At 41.8% G+C, this 22,658-nt stretch overlaps 1 protein-coding gene across 3 annotated transcripts in view; it reads right to left on the reverse strand.

Annotated features, from left to right (window-relative positions):
• ATP8A2 (ATPase phospholipid transporting 8A2) overlaps positions 1-22,658 on the reverse strand; it is a 2,139,258-nt gene that overhangs the window by 502,274 nt on the left and 1,614,326 nt on the right. The gene's annotated exons all lie outside the window — the stretch shown is intronic.

Below are 22,658 nucleotides of genomic sequence, written 5' to 3' on the forward strand. Positions count from 1 at the left end.
ACACTGTACAAAGATTGATTCTGATGTATGTACCTATGAGTACTAATCTAATGACAATTGGCACTGAATTGAATTATTTGTCAGTATCCTGCTAGGGACTGGTCAGGGGTTAGATTGACTGGAGTAAGTAATAGCATAGTCTTCATTATTACCTGTGCAGGAATATTTTCATGCACAAATTGATGTGCTCCTTGGACAGCATGGTGCGTTGTGTGCCAAGATGGATATATTTGGGTCTTTGTCAGGGAAGGAGTTCCGGAAGTCTATAAAAAAATATGAAAAATGTGTGCACTGACAGAAGATGTGTTAGTGGCAGACTTCTAGTGTGGGCATGCCAGTGTGAGACACATACCTAAGTGAGGTATTTAAAGAAGAAATGTGTGGCAAGCTACTGTTCTTAGAGCTATATAAGAATAGGGAAATGGCAACATTAATAATGAACGATTCTGTACAATGTTCTCTGACAGCCGCAAGTAAAGACAGTCACTCTAACATTTCTAAAGCAAATGATATTGGTCAATATGTTTTCCATATGCTTCAAAACAAACCCTTTAATTTACTAAGATTACTGCCGCAAATTAGATTATACACGGAGGCGGTTGGAAGTCCTAGCTCCATCGAGAGCACAATTAATCGCACAATTCACTATGAATATAACTGCATAACAAGTTTGGTGGTCTCGTAAAATATAAATAAAAGTAATGAGAAAAAAAGCAACTAAATGTGATATTAGTGCGTTTTCACATGGATATGATTATGTTTCCTTTTGCTGGCAGGAGACACCTCCTATATTTTATTTCCATTCTCTTTCTGGTCATTATCCAAATGAAATAACGCAGATCAACTCTTGCACAACCACACCCACGTGTATGTCAGGACCTCTGCACGAAACAAAAAACGTTTGGCCAAATGTTTCTTTACAGTATACACGCTTTAATCAATTTCAGTCAGCGTGGGAGAGGCAATGAATTCTAGCTCCATTTTTTAAAGTAGGCGTCAGTGTTATTAGCAGTCATTTGTTTCCTTTGTTTGTTAGGGCCAGGACATACTGTAACAATAAAATAAAATTGCTCAGAAAATATTCCCGATCTATAATTTGCCAAAGACGACAATGAAAATACATCCAATATACACATTTGACCCCAAAATGTTCCCTTTCATTGATACACATGTAAAAACATATTGTAGACGTAACAATTAAGGGGCATTCACTGAAAACCTAAGACCCTTTCTTACGCAACCCTCTCAAGCAACTCAGTTAATCTACATGAAGCTGTTTCTCTCATCCATTATCTAAATCTTGTGTAAATCCTACCTAATAAGTATGTCCACTAGATGATTACTTTAAATAAATGTATTGTTTCTGAAACCCACTTTTTAGCTCTACTCCCTTTGTCCTCTACGAATTAAATAATTAATTTTCCTTCGTCATCGTCTGTCGAAATCCCCCCTACACCCACCCCACCACTCTTACCTGCACAGGCCACAGCTGCTCATTTGGCTTCTCATCTCACTTCTACACCCAAAACACCCAAATTACACATCCAACCTCCACGAATGTTTCTCTGACGTTTCACAGCTATCTGTCATTGGATGTCACTATGATTACTGATGTCAAATTCCACCAAAACAGAAGTGCTTTACTTTCTGTCATCCTCAGTACGTTAGCTCCTTTTCACCACCATCTCATTTTCCACTGATTCACTAAAAGATAGAAGTCTTCCTCACCAATTCAGCCACAATAACATGTTTTCAATTATTTAACATATGAAATATCTGCTCACAGATTGTTTATTATTACCTCATCACCCAGGAGCCTATTGGTTTTTACAAGGTTGATTATTAATGGAGTGGACTCCTGGCCAAGCTACCTAGTTATTCCCATTCTCCTTTAGTTAAGGTTCTGAACTGTACAATCCAAACTTTATTTATCCCCTTCAGGCACACCTCCACCTATTTCCTCCAAGTGCAATGGCTAAATGCCTAAAATAAACACTATAGTTAAAAAATAGTGCACAGATCAATAAACAATCTGAGACTCTGCTATTATCATGTTCCTAATCACCGCACAACCTTCGATCCACTGAACACAACCTTCTGACTACAGCTAACCACCATGTGTCTCTTTATATTTTCATTCCTTTTGCCTGCTTGGTTCATTCTATTGGAAGGTCTCATCATCTTTCATTCCTGATTCGAGCTTACTTCAGGACTTTAAACCCTAACTAAGAACAACTATGTCAACTAGAGAAACAGTCTGCATAATCACCCACTCCATTAAATATCTCAATATGGTAGGGCTCCCAAAATCTATGTCCTTGCCTAGATAGAGGATGTAGTGACTAAACGGCCAATTATTTCTAGAACTAGGTGCATTTCATCAAATCCTAAGTATAAAATTCAATTTACATGTAAAAATTCTAATCTTTCATTACCTATGTACCGTCACAGATACTATGCAAAACATTTCAGACCAAAATGTTATTTTGTTGTAACCAACTAAATTAGAAAGAATCAAATCAGACCTTATTCAGATCTCAAACCCTCTAGCAATTGACTGCTCTGGTCACTCTCTGATTCTTTTCCACATTCCATCCTAAATTCCTATCATACCCATTCAACCTAAAGGTGACTATATCTAGGAGAGACAAAAAGCTAAACAAAGAAGAAATCATCTCTATCATCTGTGTAACTACAATCAATGAACTGTCACCAAACTCATTTTTCAAGACTACTATCTTAATCTTAAAGAATGAAAATGACATTACCCCCTCATGAAGAGAGCTCTAAACAAAACAAAGTGAACAGAAAACCAATGGAGGAACACATCTAGCTCACTAAAAGATTAATTTAAAAGAGGAAACATCTGCTCCATAGCTTTATGCCCAAAGGCACATAGAAATAGCAGCTCAACAATAAATATCTGCATTCCCACTGTTTTGAAACCACAAGATGTAACCCGTTTGCTTAGTTATTCTCTAAGAAATATCCAAGATCACAGGTCAATTTATTGGCTGTGCCCAACGCAGTGAAGCCCTACATCATGAAACACCCTATTAGAAGAACTTTTCCCACTATGCCAACGGATTTTGTGCACATTCTGCCCTAAATACCATATTTCATGTGGTCTATAAAACAAAGTACAAATGGCCAGTGCAATAAATCAGTTTCACGTTTTTCATGCAATTTTGATTTCGCAATTGAGCCCCTCATAGTGCGCTGCTGCAAATTCCCTTGTTGGTTGCACTTGACACGGCAAAGCAAAGCGATAAAATGCGCCCTTTCATATATTTTGGTAACTGTAGCAGGTGTTGCCAGTGTCTGGCGCGAGAAACAGTTGAATGCACTACAAGAATAGAGCACTCACCAAACTCTTTTAAAAATAGCAATTTGCACTCAAGCAGGTATGTTTCTTACGTGTTACCTGTGAGGGTATGCTAATTTCCCTAAGGGAAGAAAACTGCACTGCCAGGATTCGAATGTATGACCTGCTGTAGATCCCCGCTGCAGCAGGTGTGCAAGGAAACAGATGCATTGGCATCAAGCAAGATTTCCATGCAGCTCTCTGAACTATACACATTTACTGTCTTGACAAGTTAAACGCCCTTGATGAACAGTGAACCAAGGCAGGGGGTTACTGCCTGCTGGAGGCTGTGGTTAGCCTCGAGCATTGGCGATGGCTTAGCCAGGAGCTAGGTAGGTGCCTGGCTGGATTTCTCCTGCCCGATCACAGCAGGCTTGTTCGTTTTCATTTTGGCATTATTGAAATCTCCAGCTTGCAGCTTGTATTGCATTTTCGATTTTTTTTTACAGTCTTTGCATATTTAGACAGCTATTGTTGCACAACTAATGTAATTTCTGTGATTTCCTAACTTTTTTTTGCAGGTCTTTCCATGACATTTCTGTAAGGGTTTGGCACGTACTCTCCCTGTTAGAGCCAAGCCAAATCTTTGATTCAGCCCTTCCCGTGAAATCTCTGGCTTACTCATCTCTTCAGGAAACATTTTGATGGAGTAAAAAGGATTCCGAGTTGGAGATCTGATATCCACCCTGCCCCAATACAACTATGAAGAGGAAAAGCTATTTCCCTTGAAAGCCTGGTCAATGTCTCGAATTGTCCAATGTACTTAAAAAATCCAAAGGAGAAACATGATCCTAGAGAACTTGTCATTGGCATGACCGGGTCTACTGCAAGAGCAGGATCAGCTAAGCGCAAAGGGAGTGGATTGAACAAAGTGTGAGATAACATCTGGGGCTAGAGATGAAATGGTGTCCTTCCTGGATTGGGGAAAAGAGAGGAGAGATCAAATTCTAATCTCGAAAGTTTTGATGCAAAGACTGATTGATATGTAATAATAATGAGCATAAAATGGGGGTTTTATATTGCTGGATGGAGTTCTGACTTGACTTACTTTATTGTATATATTTATTTTCCAGTCTTTCTGTAGCGCATGGCTACCCAGAACGCGCTTCCCAACGCTGACAGGAATCATGACAAAGGAGGTCTTGATACTTATCTAAACAGATGTACCTTCAAAGGCTTTCTAAAGCTAAGCACATTTCTGTTGGCTCTTAGATCGACTGGAAGAGAGCTCCAGAGCCTGGATGCCAAATATGCCTAGATCGCCCACCCCTTCGATCACTGCTTATTCTGAGAACCGGCAGAAGAAATGGTTGTTAGATCTGAGGGTGTGTGCTTTATTATGTGGAGCAATGAATGGGTCATGATATGTGGTCTTTGGGCATATTTTACTATATGAAAAATACAAAGAGTTTTGAATTCAATTATTCTCCAGTGAAGACTGATCAGAGGCGAAAGCCATTACAACATACCAAGACACCCTACAGTATCTAGGGGTGACAGACCCTATATTACATTCTCATTCATAACTTACCCGTAAACTCTATCCAGAGTAACCGGCAAAGACAATCCCCTAGCTCACGTTCTCTAAATCTCCCTCTTCGCTGTTCCCAAATGTTGCCATATATTGCTCACCAAAGTGGCAACCTGCTTCCAATATTATAGTAACCACAACGCAGTACTCCGGCTAACAAAAATAAAACGACCAGTGTAGAAATGAGGGAGAAGGCAGCTCTCTTTCCAAGTGATACAGTTGGAGACAATGTAGGGGACCTACGCTAAGTTAAAAAGAGAACAGTAGGGTGCCTGTTTTCCATTTGATGAATGTTTAGAAAGTGGGATGGAACGAACAGAAATATACAATTGACATTTACTGTGGAAAGGTGTTGTGCAAAGTCAAAACTGCAGAGAACTGAACGCCTCCCATATGAAAAGAGATTCTAAATCCTGTTTCATCATTGCCCAATGTACTACTACAAGGGTAGATGCAAGTTGCAGCCTACCTCTAACAGGAAATAATTTCAGGTATTTGCATTCTCTCCGTTTGATTCAAAATCTTTATTCGGCACGATCGTAATGGGCATAAAATTACATCAAAAACAGTATCCAATAAATAAATAAATAAATAAATGTATGAGAACGTACAATATATAAAATTAAAAAACAATTTAATAAAAAATCCCGGACTACACCCTCCAACTAATTGTTAAAATATAATACTTTTCCTAAGCCGAATCGCTCCCCATATATAAAATGTAGTGCTAGGACATATAGAGGGAGTCCTCAGTGCACATAGATATTGTAAAGCAGCATTACGGTCCCTAATATTCTGTGCAAGAAAAATCGGTTTTAAATAGTATTTCCTTAGATCTTCATGAAATCTTCAGAATAAAATAAAGTGCTGTGTGCTGTGTTTCAAAATGCCATCAAATGTACAACGGGTCATACCCGTAGGCCGTTGCTTTATAATAGGGAAAGCAACACACAAAAAAATGATTGTGTCCATCTGTAACAAAATTGGTGCTAATGTAAAGCGCTCTGATGCCCAAAGTCTCGGGTCTAGTTCGCGCTGTATAAATCTCTAAAAAAAATATGCTATGCTCAGCTGCAGCTTGATTAAAACAAAACACTGCTGAATGTTAGTCACCTATAACAGGCATGGTTGGCATCCCTCCTGAGAAATGTTTGAAATGTAGGAAACGACCGAGGAGTTCTTTGATTCCACAAGGGCTCTTTTTATGCATCCACTACTTAGTAATGATGGTTTAATTTCACTCCTGCCAGGAGCGAGTATACTATGTGGACCATGAGGTATGGGCAAATTAAGCAATAGTTTGACGGTTTCGTTAATGTAGGAGAGCAAGGGGATTTTAAACATGATCTAATGCTAAATAATCTAAAATAATTGATTTGGTAAAACGTGTTTCAGCTTTTTCCGAGATGGAGTCCCAAAGTAGTATATGCTTCAGCAAAAGTGAGTCTTCCAGGTAAATGAATCCAGCCTCCTTTCATCAATAGAATTTGGTACAGAGGCTGGAGTCCATAACAGATGCCTAAGAAAGGCGTTCACTATCTGAAGAGGTCTGCTAGGTGTATAACCCCAAAGACCACCACCTAATGTGGCAGTCGACAGCACTCTCGCCTTGTATGTAACAGACCCCCCAGAATTTCACGATTTGCCAAAAAAATGCAAAATCGGCACATTTGTAAAAGAGCCCGCAAAATATGTAAAAAATGTTTTTAAAAAGTTCACCCTCTCTTTACTGGGTGAGTTCTGCCACTGAGCCATTAAAGGGAGGGTGAGCAACAGGCAGGCAGCAGAGGCGATACCTTCCTCTGTCGCCTGCCTCTGAAATGCACCTCGCCCCCTCCTGAGCAATTAGCCTGCAGGCTGCCTCACACCTTTGTGTGCCCCCTGCAGACCATGCAAGCCATTTGAAAGCACAAGTCCGGCAGTTTTTTCGTAGTGGGCACATATTTTGCCCACCACAAAAATACCATAAATTTTGAGGTTTTGGGCCACAAATTTTGGGGTTTGGGGCTGCAAATTTAGCTTTTTTGGGCTGCAAAATCTGCCACCCAAAGACGCAAAATCTTGGGGGGTCTGTATATAGTAGTCATTTATTCAACTGTTCGACTGCTAAGTTTGAGGGAAACATTAAAGACTCCTTCACATACTCAGCTCATTTTCAAACGGGCATTTTGTATCTGTTGGAACCATGGACCATTATAAAGAGTAAGATTCCGAAGTAATGAAATGAATCCACCTTTTCGATTGGCAAGCCCCCCCATATATAAAAAGTCCTAAGCTTTGTATCTTTATTCCCACAGACCATCCAATAGGTTTTTGACTTGTTAATCTTCATTTTCCTAGCCTTTATGAACTGAGTGGCTATTGCAGGAGCCAAGCCCCAACCTCCCATTAATCCCAACAGAAGAGTTAACCCTGGTCCAGGGAGTGGTCCAGACTTGCTTCCACAGTAAATACATCTGGGTGCTCCTAAGCTGAAGAACCATAGAGAGTGGAATGCATTGAGCACAACTGTTTTATGGGTGGGTTTTGTAAAACTGAGCACACATTGTTGCTTCAAATATATTAATAAAGCACATTTTAATAATGTATTCATAAGTGGGCATTAAGTATATGAAACATTACTTCACTAAAATATTTTATAAGTAATGAATAATCAACTTCATACATAAAATACTATGAAACTTACTGTGCCCTGTGTAATAGAGAAAGAGCTTGGTCGAATAAGGACTTAATCATTCAATCTATATAGTTACAGGGAACAAGGTGCCAGGGCACTAATAAACAAAGAGGAACCTAACATATACTCATTACATTTCTACTTGCAAAGGAGTGCTCTCTGAGTTGCATACACTCAATAGCTTCAGAGTTTGATCATAATGACCAGGAAGCTCTGTGCCTCAGTAGGTACTGTGTATTCATCCTAGTCAGCAGTCCAAGATGACCTTGTGAAAGGGGTGGCACTGGTACATCATTGTGGAAGCATAGTGAGGGCTTGGATGTCAAATGACAAGGCCTTAAGGCGACCAGTTCCAGTCAGCAGATGGAAATCCTGAACTAACTTTGTGGTTAGCTGGATGGCTGCAAGGAAAGCTGCCCAGTGCTGGGCAGGATTCGCTTGAGAGGCACATAAAAAGCATGCACGTGAGGTAAAAAAGCATGCACCGCCTCTTTGTAACTTTCTCACACAGCACTGACTGTGTGTGAAAAAGCAATGAACAATACGACTAGGCAATAGAGCTTCTGCTGCGACAAAAAAAGAACACAAAAATGGTAGAGTAGATAAACAGAATGTAGACATAATGATAATATAATTATTTCACATACAAATACAGAGATGGCAGGCAAGTAGGAATAGTAGAGAATGGCTTGGTTGTTACTAATCTTAAGAAATAGGAAGATGTAGACGTAGAGAACAACACCCAACATAAGCAGCAAGTTTTCCCTTTCAATGATGGAGCAGAAATTGGATTACAGTATTATATCATGTTCAAATACTTTTGCGCAGTGCGTTTTTTCGCATTTACAAATGCCTCAATGCAATGATAGTTGTTTGACAGCCAGAAAATGGATTAACCCTGAAGACTAAGAGGGGGAAATCAGATTTGTGACTCTCAACCTAAACCAGCACTCTGTGTGTTCGTTAGTTTAATTATGTTGTCTGAATTCGGGGACTGTTTTATTGCTATCAGTCTAGTGCATTCTTTCTAGCGCCCTTGTTTGTATCATAAAAGGGGGACATACAGAGAAACCCCACAGTGCACTACCCCACTCCGCAAGCGTAGTGAGGAGCTTCTCTCCCTCTAGTCCTCACACAAGACTTGCTTGACATCCTCCCGGGTTGCTCCCCGCCCTCCCCCCGAGGCCCTCCTGTTTTTTTCCCCTTCCTCCCCCTTCCCAGTTATGATGTTATGTCACCCATAGTGTTCTACTCACACATGGTGTATAGGACATGATTGTTTACATCCTTATGTAATAAGACTTGGATATCTATGTGGCTAGGCATGTATTGCACTTGTCAAACGCTTTTGCCACCTTTCTTGTATGAGGCCTTAGAGTCTCTCATTAACATCTAATTGTCATATGCCTTGTATGGTGACAAATGTCTGTCTCTTTAACCTTCAATAAAAAGACTTGACACAAAAAGGGGGACTTGTATCTCACTCTCCACACGCTACCTGTCATTCTGACTGCCACCTTCAGGTTCTTGGATATCATCACCAAAGTTTTCTCCATGGTGCAGCTTGAAACTGCGGCCTACTGCAAGGTTGTGAAAGTGCGTGGAATAAGGATCCTGGCTTTACTTTTTGAGTGTAGTGTGTATGTCACGGTCTTCTGAATTGTTGGTGGTCCTTTCACTCATATCATGTTGTTTTGAGATTAGGGTACACATGTTCTCATGTCTTCAGAAGTGACAATGTTATGAACATGTATATAGAGGCACATTTAAGTAATTTATGTATAGTGGTCTTCCAAATAGAAACAAGCACTGCCAGAGCCAACAGGTCTCACCTACTCAAAAAGGCAATGGGGTAACCCAGTATCCCTCAGAACCTGGGCAGTGGTATATAAAGATAACAATTGGTTCTGTCGGGTATGAATAATTTCTTTACACTGTTGAAGCACTCTCTGGGTTATTTACAAGAAAGAGCAATCAGAACGCAAATAATACACACAAAAAGACCAAAAAGGGTATTCAAGGTTTTATAAATTACGTCATTCATAAGTACCCAGATAGAATTAAATGGCTGTCAAGACACGAAAAACAAGTAGAAAATTTCGTGACAAAGTGAACGTGGTGCTCAGTGATGTGGTGATGGTGCAGGATATATACAAAGTGATCGTGAAGTTTTTGAAAGGCCAGAGAACAGATAAATTAATAGAACTGCAGGTTGAGTGAATGGGTCTTTATGCAGAATCTTTCTACTGGTCCGGGGTGTATGTCGACGTTTCAACCCTTGAAGCGCACTACTGTCTAGTCAATGCGGGTCTTCATCAGGACAAGGAGAAGGGGTGACAGCCTGTGGGATAGCAAATCGTATGGTCAGGAGTGTGTAAAAGGGCGGGAAAATTAATCCGGCATGTTAGGGTAAAAACTCACCTAAACAGACCCACAGTCGTTTATGGGACGTGTAAAAGAACTCTTCGTTTGAGTGAAGATCTCCTTTGGCGTATTAATTCTATGAGAAGGGGGGGGAAGAGAGGGTGGAAACGGATTAAACTTCACCCATGAATGGCTATATTTGCTGAGGTGGAAGCTAATTCGAAGGTAATGAGGACTCACCCAATGATGGATTGCAGTCATGTTGTGGAACTTCCGTCTGGTATCAGGGAAGACAGATGGAGGAACGCAGGCGGTCGTCCTGTTTCCTCTAGGAATGATAGTCAATTTCCTGCAAAGTGTTGACAGGGGAATGTATTAGTCTCCACCGTGTCATTCGTATACAAAGGCCAAAGGGACAACCTCACTACTCGTTCCGCTCACCTTAATTGGATTCCAAGTTGCAAATAAATTGCAGCGGGACTCAGGCTTACGTCCTGTCTCCGGTGATCGTATCCGTGAATGTGGTTGCGAGCCGCTCGGTGATATGTTTATTCCAGCGCGTGTACGTAGCGCATACGTGTTGGGGGCTCGTTGCTAGGTTACACGTTCTGGCGTGAATGCGTCATACGTGAGTGCCGTTACTAGGCAACTATGTCAATTTGCATGTACGTGAAAATGTTCGCGCCTAGGTGATACGCTAGCTACTCTATGTGTAAATGGCGCAATTGTGACGGGAGCTTAGTGCTCAGCTCTGTCATAGGAAAGTGCGGTTGCTGGGCAACCGAGAGAAATTAGCTCGGTGGAGGCTTAATACGAGGAAGCTCATTAGCCATGGCGAGAGAGTCAGAGTCATAGTCAGTGTCATGCAGTAGGTGGAGGATACCCATTATCCCACTCTCAGCTAATAATAGGTACTAATGCATATACATTCTTTCAATTATGTACATTTCTTCATGCATCATATATTCACAAGTTTCCGTATGAATGAAAAACATACGAAGTATTAAAATTGCAAAAATAAATACAGGGATTGTATGCACATTTAGGTGACATGAGAATTATTGTGCACAATATATAGTGTGGTTCATTCTAAATGTACATAGTCAATGTTGGCTATGTGATTACAGTTGCCCCATTTGTTTTGCAGTCTCCTCCATCTCGTTCAGCCCGGTCTGTACCGAGCAGAGCAAATGAATCCATCTGCATTCCTTGTAATTGAGGGCCACTGAAATCGCCCCTCCCCTTGCATTTGGACTGATCTTTTCTAAGGCCCACCATTTTATGCTGTCCGGAGAGTGGTTGTGTGTAACAAAGTGGTCAACCATTGGTGCACCCTGTACTCTGCATCTAATCCTGCTCATGTGCTGTAGGATTCTAGCTTTTACTTTCTGGATCGTTTGTCCGACATATATCAGACCACAGGGACAAAAAATGGCATATATGACCTGGGAGCTGTTGCAGTTGGTAAAGTGCGGAAGCTTGTATGTTCTGTTGTTATATGTAAACGTCGTGCCCTCCTGGCATAGGTCACATGCTTTACAGTTCCCACATTTGTGGTGTCCGCTCACTGGCGGAAGACCAAGGTAGTTCCTAAGATCCAACTGCTTAGGAGGTTCTAGGAATGCCCTCACCACAGTGTCCTTGATATTTTTGCCTCTTTTAAAAGCGAAGATGGGGTCCTGTTCAATCTTGAGCTCGCTAGCTACGAGGTTCCAGTATTTCTTTACGATCTTCTTTATGTCATTACTCTTGGTGTTAAAGGTGGTTACGCAAACCATGTTCTCAGACTTACTATCCTTCACTTTGACCTCCAAGAGTTGGTCACGCGGGCAGTACCATGCACGTTTTTTTGCTCGTTTCAGTAGTCCCGTCGGATAGCCTCTTTGCTTCAGACGGCTTGTGAGAGTCTCAGATTCCTTAAAGAAATCTATTCTTCTAGTGCAGTTTCTTCTCAATCTGAGGTATTGCCCGTAAGGTAAATTGTCCCTCAGGTTGCGTGGGTGATGTGAGTCATACATCAGTAATGTATTTCTTTCCATCGGTTTGCGATAAAGATCACAATACAATAAGCCTTCTTCCACTCGAAATGTAAGGTCCAGGAAGTCAATTGACTCATTGCTGTGCGTCATTGTGAACTGAATATCACTTGTTCTTGCATTCAACCAGCCATGGAATTCAGTGAGTTGTTCCGTGTCGCCGGACCATACCATTATAACGTCGTCGATGTAACGTTTCCATAATGTAATCTGGTTGAGGTGTGGGTTTTCATGGCTGTACAGGTGTTCTTCTTCGTAGTGGTCCATAAAGATATTCGCCAGGCTCGGTGTATATGTGGCTCCCATTGTAACTCCTTTACACTGATAGTAAAATTGATTTTTGAAGATAAAGTAGTTTTTCTTCATAGCAATCTCCAAAAGTGAGATCAGTAAATCAGTCGGAATCCAGTGTGGTCTCTGTCGTTCGTCCAGTGTTGTTCTAATGATGTTCACAGCTTCATCCTGAGGGATTGACGTATAGAGTGAGGATACATCTAGGAGTTGCGTGTGCATATCAAATGTTTGCCCCTCCAAGAGTTGTATGATGTGCATGGTGTCTCTTACAAATGACTTGGTTTTGGGGACCCAAGGTTGCAAAAAATGGTCTATGAATTGGTTCAGTGGTTCCAAAATTGAACCGCACCCAGAGACAATCGGTCTGCCTGGTGGCTTAACTAGCCGCTTATGTACTTACATCGACGACGTTATAATGGTATGGTCCGGCGACACGGAACAACTCATTGAATTCCATGGCTGGTTGAATGCAAGAACAAGTGATATTCAGTTCACAATGACTCACAGCAATGAGTCAATAGACTTCCTGGACCTTACATTTCGAGTGGAAGAAGGCTTATTGTATTGTGATCTTTATCGCAAACCGATGGAAAGAAATACATTACTGATGTATGACTCACATCACCCACGCAACCTGAGGGACAATTTACCTTACGGGCAATACCTCAGATTGAGAAGAAACTGCACTAGAAGAATAGATTTCTTTAAGGAATCTGAGACTCTCACAAGCCGTCTGAAGCAAAAAGGGTATCCGACGGGACTACTGAAACGAGCAAAAAAACGTGCATGGTACTGCCCGCGTGACCAACTCTTGGAGGTCAAAGTGAAGGATAGTAAGTCTGAGAACATGGTTTGCGTAACCACCTTTAACACCAAGAGTAATGACATAAAGAAGATCGTAAAGAAATACTGGAACCTCGTAGCTAGCGAGCTCAAGATTGAACAGGACCCCATCTTCACTTTGAAAAGAGGCAAAAATATCAAGGACACTGTGGTGAGGGCATTCCTAGAACCTCCTAAGCAGTTGGATCTTAGGAACTACCTTGGTCTTCCGCCAGTGAGCGGACACCACAAATGTGGGAACTGTAAAGCATGTGACCTATGCCAGGAGGGCACGACGTTTACATATAACAACAGAACATACAAGCTTCCGCACTTTACCAACTGCAACAGCTCCCAGGTCATATATGCCATTCTTTGTCCCTGTGGTCTGATATATGTCGGACAAACGATCCAGAAAGTAAAAGCTAGAATCCTACAACACATGAGCAGGATTAGATGCAGAGTACAGGGTGCACCGATGGTTGACCACTTTGTTACACACAACCACTCTCCGGACAGCATAAAATGGTGGGCCTTAGAAAAGATCAGTCCAAATGCAAGGGGAGGGGCGATTTCAGTGGCCCTCAATTACAAGGAATGCAGATGGATTCATTCGCTCTGCTCGGTACAGACCGGGCTGAACGAGATGGAGGAGACTGCAAAACAAATGGGGCAACTGTAACCACATAGCCAACATTGACTATGTACATTTAGAATGAACCACACTATATATTGTGCACAATAATTCTCATGTCACCTAAATGTGCATACAATCCCTGTATTTATTTTTGCAATTTTAATACTTCGTATGTTTTTCATTCATACGGAAACTTGTGAATATATGATGCATGAAGAAATGTACATAATTGAAAGAATGTATATGCATTAGTACCTATTATTAGCTGAGAGTGGGATAATGGGTATCCTCCACCTACTGCATGACACTGACTATGACTCTGACTCTCTCGCCATGGCTAATGAGCTTCCTCGCATTAAGCCTCCACCGAGCTAATTTCTCTCGGTTGCCCAGCAACCGCACTTTCCTATGACAGAGCTGAGCACTAAGCTCCCGTCACAATTGCGCCATTTACACATAGAGTAGCTAGCGTATCACCTAGGCGCGAACATTTTCACGTACATGCAAATTGACATAGTTGCCTAGTAACGGCACTCACGTATGACGCATTTACGCCAGAACGTGTAACCTAGCAACGAGCCCCCAACACGTATGCGCTACGTACACGCGCTGGAACAAACATATCACCGAGCGGCTCGCAACCACATTCACGGATACGATCACCGGAGACAGGACGTAAGCCTGAGTCCCGCTGCAATTTATTTGCAACTTGGAATCCAATTAAGGTGAGCGGAACGAGTAGTGAGGTTGTCCCTTTGGCCTTTGTATACGAATGACACGGTGGAGACTAATACATTCCCCTGTCAACACTTTGCAGGAAATTGACTATCATTCCTAGAGGAAACAGGACGACCGCCTGCGTTCCTCCATCTGTCTTCCCTGATACCAGACGGAAGTTCCACAACATGACTGCAATCCATCATTGGGTGAGTCCTCATTACCTTCGAATTAGCTTCCACCTCAGCAAATATAGCCATTCATGGGTGAAGTTTAATCCGTTTCCACCCTCTCTTCCCCCCCCTTCTCATAGAATTAATACGCCAAAGGAGATCTTCACTCAAACGAAGAGTTCTTTTACACGTCCCATAAACAACTGTGGGTCTGTTTAGGTGAGTTTTTACCCTAACATGCCGGATTAATTTTCCCGCCCTTTTACACACTCCTGACCATACGATTTGCTATCCCACAGGCTGTCACCCCTTCTCCTTGTCCTGATGAAGACCCGCATTGACTAGACAGTAGTGCGCTTCAAGGGTTGAAACGTCGACATACACCCCGGACCAGTAGAAAGATTCTGCATAAAGACCCATTCACTCAACCTGCAGTTCTATTCATTTATCTGTTCTCTTGCCTTTCAAAAACTTCACGATCACTTTGTATATATCCTGCACCATCACCACATCACTGAGCACCACGTTCACTTTGTCACGAAATTTTCTACTTGTTTTTCGTGTCTTGACAGCCATTTAATTCAATCTGGGTACTTATGAATGACGTAATTTATAAAACCTTGAATACCCTTTTTGGTCTTTTTGTGTGTATTATTTGCGTTCTGATTGCTCTTTCTTGTAAATAACCCAGAGAGTGCTTCAACAGTGTAAAGAAATTATTCATACCCGACAGAACCAATTGTTATCTTTATATAACAGGTCTCACCTAAGCAAGAGCTATAGGCTTTGCCAATGTGTTTTAGCTGTGTTGTACACAAGTGTGGCTGCTGTTCAGAGTGGCTAAAAGTTAGTGGCATAGAGGAGAGCAGCGTGGAGTGGGGTGGTGTACTTGGAGTGGGGCAGAGTGGAGTGGGGCAGAGTGGTGTGGAGTGGCATAGAGTGGAGTTGCATAGAGAGGAGCTGCGTGGTGTGCCATGGAATAGCATATAGTGTCAGAGTGTCAGAGTGGAGGGGAGTAGAGTGTCATTTAGTGGAGCAGCACAGAGTGGTGCAGAGTGGAGTAGAGTGTTGTAGAGTGGAGCTGTGTAAAGTGCAGTGACAGAGTGAACTGAAGTGTATTGAGTGGAGTGGTGTAAAGTGGAGTGGCATGCAGAGAAGAGTGGAGTAGAGTGGCAAAGAGAGGAGTAGAGTGGCGTAGAGTGGAGAAGAGTGGATTGGAGTAGAATTGCTTAGAGTGAAGTGGAGTAGAGTGGCATAGAGTGGAGCAAAGTGCTGTAGAGTGGAGTAGAGTGTCATGGAGTGGTATAGAGTGCCAGGGAGGTGAATAGCATAGAGTGGTGTGGAGTGACGCAACACAGAGTGGCGTAGCATAGAGAGGAGTAGAGTTTTGTATAGTGTCGTGGAGTAGAGAGTGTGGTAAAGTACTGCTATTACAGACAATACATTTTCAATTGAATTGACCATTACATTTATACAGACATACAGTTTTACTGATAAAACTATACAGCGCACAAATGATAATGCGTAGAAAGGCATCACCTAGTGCAGGGATTTGTTTTCTTTTTTTAAAAACATTTGTTCCCATCACACTTTAGAATTACAGAAAAATTTACATCAGTAATGCTTTCCTAATTCTGACATCCTCAAATATTTGCACAGTTAATTTATAATATTTAAATGTTGTTGTATGCTAGGGAAAACATAACGTTGTACAGCCTTCTTCCAGCAAATCCCCAGCACCAGGCATGATTGCCACATAAATATTTCACTTTGAAGTCAGAGAAAGAAAAGTAAGCACCAAGCTCCCTTGAAAGTCAGAGCCTAACCTTTGACCTGTCTTTGAATGCTCAGCAAATGTGATAAGATAAGAACAATATTTAAAGGCCTGTTTACAGAAAGTGAGTACTTGTGAAAGAATACAGTAAACAGGCTATGCAGCATAGGAGGGACAAAGACATACTGGGCAGCCTAAAGACAGGAAATATAAAGTAAGCAACATTAAGTTACAAAACGCAAACCTAATAGTAAGCAATGGGTGGCATGCATTCCAAGGGAAGCTTTCCAAATGTCTCCAAGAAGACTTTGCAAACCAGACAGCTGTGGGATTTGACCTAAATAGTCTGCAACAGAGGTTCAATTAGGATATGTGTGCAAAGCACAGTCAGTTAAAATTGTATTTGCAGTGGAGGTCCAGTTAGGATAGTGCCCGCAATGGAGGAAGGCCTGATTGAGATCATGTCTGGAGACAGAGCCCAGGCAGATTTAGGTCTTCAGTGCAGTAACTGTTCAGAAACCAACTAAACCGGAGGTCCATTTGGAATTAAGTCAACACTGGAGAATCAACTAGGACTATGTCTACAACAGAAGCACAACAAGGAAACACTTACAGTGACAGCCATACTAGAATTAGGTCTGAAGCAGAAGCCCGGATTGTATCGGCAATGGGTCTCAGGCTTGTTTTCATTACATTTTCAGATGTGTTCTGTTCAAAACGTCCTTGTCCCCCTGATGCTGTTGGGAGCTTCTGTGTGTAAAGTGGTGTAAAGTGTCATCAAAAAATAATGAGTTTTCCAGACAGAGGGGTCTCCAAGGTAATTGGGTCTTGGGCCTTTATACTAACACTCATATTAGTGCAATCAGTGGGTCTTGAATTTTGATTGTGTTGCTTCAATCTCCACCTGCACTAGCAGGAGTCATGTGCATTTGCTGTCTGAGGGTTGGTCTGCTCCCAGACTTAGTACACCACTCTACCTTTACTAATGTCAGTTTCCCAGTGTTAGAGTTATTTTGCTGAAAAGGGCAAGGCTTGTGAGATAACTGGGACATCAGGGTTCAAGAGAGAAGCGAACACCAAGGTGCTGAGAGGCAGGTCTGGCGCTATATGATACCAGGTTGATCTGACCTATGTGGGCAGAGTGCTAGACTTGACCATAGTCTGCTGGAGTGTCTGCTCCAGCAGTACTACAGTTGTCTAGGCCTGGCCTGGGTTGTGGGATATGTTGGGCATTCATTAACACACGATTCTGGATTGATGGGGCAACAAAAAGGATTAACTGGAAACTGCCTTGTCATGTTCCAGGTACACACAACACCAGCCTACACAGATTCAGGTACATCTTTAAATTTCTGTGGACTGAGTTCAATTAAGTATGTCTTAGGTCACAAGGCAATTAAATAAATGGTTCGCACAGCCAGAGAAAGCCTCTTAACCATAATGCATGAGCATGTACGTGTGTGTCTGTATGTCTGAGATAAGTAGGCATGAGAGGCTTTATTTAGATTTACTTTTGCTCATTTTTAATGTTCCTATTAACAGCATATCCAGAGGGCAGCAGCAAGGGTAATGCATGCATTATAAGCCCCGCTCAAAACCCTAAGGAACACCTGAGGTTCTACTGTGGAGCTATGGAGTTATGTGATTCTGGGTGTTCCAAAGGGATCCGCCCTCTCACCCATTCTCTTCAATCTAGTCATGGAACCGCTGGCAGACTCCGTAAAATCTGCTAACATTCACTGTCACATGTATGCAGATGGCACACAATTATATCTCAAAATGTCCTCTCCAGAGGACATCACATCCCTCAACTCTACTCTACAAAACACTCATCTTTGGCTCACCGACAATCATCTCAAGGCCGCCAAAACGGAATTCCTACTCATCCCACCTCCCAACAATAGTCACAAAATTGATCTCTGGCTGAAACATCTTACAGCACTAAACTGTTCTCCTCAAATCATTGATTCTGCTAGATCCTTGGGAATGACATCAGACAAACATTTGAATATGCAGGATCACATCAGTACAGTCACCAAAGGAGCGAATTATCTGCATTCCCTCATCCCAAGGGGCACATCGCTTCCTGAATCATCCCCTCTAGAGGACAGAATATTAGATGGCCACGTCCCGGATAAGACCATCTCACTGATTTATAATAAATTAATATATAACATGGAAGAACCTCTTTCGGTATTGCGACAGAAATGGGTGACAGATGGCATAGAAATGGATGATGAGGAGTGGCAAGAGGCGGTATCTTCTCCTCGAGTGGTGGCCATCCCCGCTCGATTACGATTAGTTCAGCTAAAAATCCTGCATCGGGTATATATGAACGGCCCTCGGCTGGTGCAGATGGGGAGGGCGGAGACAGGGGATTGTCGCAGAGGATGCGGCCAAACCGGCACCTTTATGCATATCATATGGGAATGCGCACTCATTCAATCGTATTGGAGGGAAATACATGCAGTGATGAGGGCAGTCCTTACTGTTGCCATTCTTCCTGAAGCGCACAGATGCTTGCTAAACATATGGGAACCAACCCACCTAAAAACCCATCAAACACAATGGGCCACCTTGGGTTTCATGCTCGCAAAAAGAAACATTGCTCAGGCCTGGGGCGCAGCTCTTCCCCCTACTCTGGAGGCATGGGAGTCTAGTATGGACTGGAGTATGTTTAGAGAAAATACAGTTTATTCTGCACGAGGCTGTCCAAAACAGTGGTCTCGCATATGGTCACAATGGAACTCCTATCATGGAGACATTTGCATTCCCCCACAGAGTGTTGAACATGATGACTTACTTCCTCCCTGAAAGGTCCTTACTGTGTATAATGTATGGTTGGATTGCCTTTAATTGTCATGTATATGCTGATACTACGCTGACTATTGAATGCTTGTATGCCGATGTTTGTTAATAAAAAGTTATATAAAAAAAAAAAGGAGCGAATTATCAGACAAGCATTCTACGGAAACTTAAACCTTACTGCCTTCAGGAGGACCTCAAGCATGCGTTTCAAGCTCTTGTGTTGCCCAGACTGGACTACAGTAGTGCCACACTATACGGCCTACCTAGATACAAATTGCCCCTCTAAGAACCTCCCTTAATTCGGCTGCCTGACTTGTCTATGGAACAAAAAGAATCAAGCACATTTCCCAGGCTCTAAAATCCCTGAACTGTCTACCTTATGAGGCAAGAATTAAACTAAAGATAGCCTGCATGACGCATAGAGACCTACATTTCAATACCCCCAAATACTTGGCTAATAAAATAGAAAAATCAGGTGGTTGCAGACCATCGGGAAGCGCGAACTCCCTGCTACTGAAACCACAATGTTTCCATAAAAAGAAAACAGGATACAGAGCTTTCTCGGATGTCGCACCCAAGAGATGGAACTCTCTGCCACCGGATGTTCGCCTAATTGCATTTACTGTTTCCTTCAAATAAGAAGCAAAATCTTTTCTGATTAACAAGTTTTTAATCTGAGCTATCACGGCTGTGTTTTATTGATTGTAACCATACCAGTGACTCTTTTTAGGATGCTAGACCTTGTCTTTGCGGACTACCTCTGATAAAAAGTGTAGTAATTTGTTTATTCTCAAGGCCCTTTACTTCATTCATAGATGTGATTATGCAAGTAAAGCGCTTTGATACCCACTAGGGTCATGTTCACGCTATACAAAATGTTATAAATACATTAAAAAAGGAAATAAAATATTCTGTTATCCTTTCTCTTGGGCTAGTTAGGGAGAACTCTATTTCTCTACCCTCCTGCCTAACAACATTGCTGATCCTATAAAATCACATTGAGACACTGGCATCCGGTTCATTTTGGGTTTTGTAAAAAGAAAGTGTTTCTGGAGCAAGGATTCCTTTGCAATGGTTACTTGCCAAGGCCCAGATTACCTTGGAGTCCCAGTCCTATATTCAGATGCCTCAACAACTAAAACCCCATTACTTCATATTTCTCCTTACACCCCCTTGAGATCGGGAAACTGCCACTACAACACGGCCGTTTCCACGCATTACCATAACCATGCATGACAACGCATGCGTGGTTACAACGAAAAGCCTTTCCCACGCATACCTTTACTACAAAATACGTAGTAAAGGCATGTGTGCTAAAGTTAAAAAAAAAAAAAAAAAAGGGGGGGTGCTTGGGGGTCTCCTCCCCACAAAAAAAAGCGTGGGATAAAAAAAACGCACCTGTTTCCGAAGTATAAAGAAAAAGACATGGAGGCAATCGGCGTCATAAGAGGAAACGGAAAAACACTTCCGCTTCCTCTTAACGACGTACAAAGTCACCACAGAAGATCAAGGAGAGGAAAGGTAAGGAGGAATGAGGGGTTGGTGTCGTGGAGGGGTAAATTTAAGAGGTACGTTTTTAGGGTGAAAATCCTTAAACATGAAAATGCCATTTACATACATAGTTTAACAACGAAAATCGTTGTAAAAGTATGCGTGTAAAAGGAATTTTCGTGGTAAAGGATATGCGTGGTGATGGCATTCGCGTTGTAATGCATGCGTGGTAAAGGCATGCGTTACACCAGAATGCGTTGTAAAGTCATACAACCCTTGAGATCTTAGTGGATTGCTACTAGCAACCTTATATGCACTCCTATATTAAAAACTGGCCCCTAATAGCAAATGTCATTTTTACCTCCAAGCACCCTTTAACTGGAACAACTTTCCTGATCTTATTCTGGCCTACAATGCTGTTCCAATCTTTCAGTGCCGTCTCAAGGTATATTTGCACTAAAGCTATTGATGTCATCAGCGCCTAGAGAATTAGTGAGGGTTTAACATTTTATTAGCCATTTCCATGTTTTAATTACGTTTTTGTGTTTGTTTTGCTTCGCCACGGATAATACAATGGACTGTCTTTAAAACCGGAACCAGCAAGTGCGATGACTTAATCCTGCGGACTATGTGAGAACTTTACCGCTTGACCCCATGTCCACCAATGAGAACAGTCTAAAACCCCAATCTTGATACATTTTGACATTAATTTCACTATAAAAGTAGGCAGGGAAGTGAACTAAATAAACTCTCTCTTCTTTGACGAACTTGATTTCCTGACGTTATGCTGACGGAGAGGACAGTGACACTGCTGGACAGCTGTTATCTTGAATCTATGAGAGACTGAATCGCGGCCTGATCTTTGATGAATTTAAAGATTTTTCCACGGCTTGACTGACTTAGAGGACAACTATTAGTCAGATTAGGTAAATATGATGTTCTGTGGTTTGGATGAGGATTTCTAACAATTTGCAATTTATTAGATAAACGATATTTGATTAATTGATAAATGTGTTGTGTCGATTATTTGAAGAAGAAAACTAGACTAAAAGAAGGGTATAGATAAATGAATTGGATCACTAAACTACAAAACAACTAAATTGATTCATCACCCAATGAGGGGAATATCACAGGGTTGAAGTTAATAAAGTATTCAATGCATTTAGGGTTTAGGTAAAGATATTCCTTTCATGTCAGCGTTTGGAAACTTATTCCTCCAGGGCAGCAGATCATTGAAGTACGAGTGTTGGTGTTATGGGCCCCACCAATGAATGTATTTGAGAGAATTTGCTATTACTATTATTTGGTCTGTGACGAAGGGGGAATTTGATGTTCCACGCTGCAACAGTTTTTCTGGTAGCAGAGTTATGGTTTTTATTGTTTTGGTTTGGTGAATATTGCTTGTAAATTGCTTATTGACTATTGGTTATTGATTGATATTGGTTTATGTACTAACACTCAATGTTGAGTTGCGTCGAGTTTTACGTTGTTTGCACGGCTTCTGGGATGTAGGAAGTCGGAAGTTTGTAACGGTTCCGTAGTAGAGCAGAGGTAAGCGCTGCTCTCGGGAAAGACGGAATTGTTGTTGCCCTGTAGGTACACAGGGTGAAACGTGTAACGATTGAAGTTGCACAACGCATTGTCTGGGTTCGATTCGGTAGCATCGTCGTGTGTTGCCATTAGAGACATTTTCTGTAAGAGAGAAGTGTGTATGATAGCGAAGGTTACCTGTGAAATTTTGGTCTTAGATACCAGGAGGCCAGAAGGTACTCTGATAACGCTTATCACTGGAGAGATAGCAGGTATTCTCTGAGCTCGCTAGAAGAACAGAGTAGAGGGAAGTGCTGCTTTAACGTATTTTATAATTCTGCAGTAGGACAGACTGTTCGCTGTTCTCGGGAAAGACAGGATTCTGTGTGAATGTACTACATTTTTCTAGTGTGAAAGTGCGTGAATATAAAGGCATTCGG

The sequence above is a fragment of the Triturus cristatus genome, chromosome 8, assembly GCF_964204655.1.
Source record: "Triturus cristatus chromosome 8, aTriCri1.1, whole genome shotgun sequence".
Taxonomy (NCBI): domain Eukaryota; kingdom Metazoa; phylum Chordata; class Amphibia; order Caudata; family Salamandridae; genus Triturus; species Triturus cristatus.